Consider the following 1,932-nt stretch of genomic DNA (forward strand, 5'->3'; position numbering starts at 1 on the left):
AGGGCACGGGGGAAGGTAGAATCTCCACTGAATAGAATCCAATGTGTCTGGGCAGGGCTGCTGAAAGGAGATGCGGATGGGTCTCTTTTGATACAATAGTGAATAATTATTATCAGAACTGACTGTGAGGGTTGTACATGTAAAAAGAAGCATTTTGTATCAAAAGGAGGGGAGTGATTGACTTTGCAGTATAGGAGCTTGGGACCATCAAGGGAGAAGAGAGGAGTGCGGGACCCTACTCAGAGAAGCAATGATGCCAGAGATGAAGGCAGAGATGATGTGGGGAGATGGAGCGGCTGGAAACTTTAGACACAGAGAGGGAGAGTGGCTGTGTGCTGACAACCAAGGTGGAGGGGTGGCAGGCTTGCAAGGTATATCCTTTGGTTTTTTGATGATATATGATAGGATGAATGTAAAGCTAATGTTCCCCCATGTAAACTATCACATAATTCACAATAAAACATTTTTTAAAAAGTTGGAGAATAAATAAGTAATAGAAAAAAATCAGTGCATGTAAATTATGGTGTTGGCAGCAGAACATTGAAAATACCATGGTCTGCCAAAAATGTCTTGGGAGAAATACATCCACAATATGCTCTTTAGCAGCCAGAATGGTGAGATTTTGCCTTTCATTCTGTGGACATATCATATAGAGGGACCAGTCCATGGAGAAGTGTATAATACTTGGCAAAGTGAAGAGTCAGTTGAAAAGAGCAAGACTCCCTAGAAAGATGGATCTACACAGTAGCAGCAACAATGATTTCATACAGAACAATTATAAGAATAGAGAAAGACCAAGTAGTGTTTGTTTTTTATGTGCACAAGGTCACTATGTGTGAGAACCAACTTGACAGAACTTAATAACTATTCCCTAAATTGACTTATTTCTTTTTGAAATAACAATGTATTTTGTTGTTGTTGTTAGGAGTCATCGAGTTGGTCCTGACTCATACTGACATTATGCACAGCAGAAGGAAACACTGTGCAATCCTGGGCTAAACTCACATTTGTTGCCACGCTTGAGCCCTTTGATGCTGCCACTTTGCCAATTTATCTTGCTGGGGATCTTCCTCTTCTTTACTGACCCTCCACCTTACCAAAAATGATATCTTTCTACAGCAACTGGTCCCTGCTGACAATATGTCTGAAGTATACGAGATGAAATTTGGCCATTTTGGCCTCTAAGGAGCACTCTGGCTGTACTGCTTCCAAAACAGATCTGTTGGTTCTATGGGCAGCCCATGGAACTTTCAATATTCTCCTCCAACACCGTAACTCAGAAGCATCAATTCTTCTACAGTCTTCCTTATTCACTGTCCAACTTTTGCATGCATATGAAGTTATTGAAAATACCATGGCTTGGGGCAGGTGCACCTTAATCTTCAAGTTAACATCTTTGCTCTTCAACACTTGGAAAAGGTCTTTTGCAGCAGAGTTGTCTAATGCAATACATCCTTTGATTTCTTGACTGCTGCTTCCATGAGTGTTGATAGTTGATCCAAGAAGAAAGAAGTCCTTAACAGCTTCTATCTTTTCTCCATTGATAAGAATGTTGTTTATTGGTCCAATGGTGAGGATTTTTGTTTTCTTTACATTGAGGTGCAATCCATACCAAAGGCTGTGCTCTTGGTTCTTCATCAGTAAATATTTTAAGTCTTCTTCACTTTCAGAAAGCATGGTTGTATCATCTGCATATCACAGGTTGTTAATGAATCTTCCTCCCATTCTGATGCCACATTTTTCTTCATGTAACCCAGCTTCTCAGATTATTTGCTCAGCGTACAGGTTGAATAAGTATGGTGAAAGAATACAATCCTGTTGCACACCTTTCTTAATTTTAAACCATTCTTTATTCCCATGGTATGTTCGAACAACTGTCTTTTGGTCCATGTACAGATTCCTTATGAGCACAATTAAGCGTTCAGGAATACT

The sequence above is a fragment of the Chrysochloris asiatica genome, unplaced genomic scaffold, assembly GCF_000296735.1.
Source record: "Chrysochloris asiatica unplaced genomic scaffold, ChrAsi1.0 scaffold00202, whole genome shotgun sequence".
NCBI lineage: Eukaryota > Metazoa > Chordata > Mammalia > Afrosoricida > Chrysochloridae > Chrysochloris > Chrysochloris asiatica.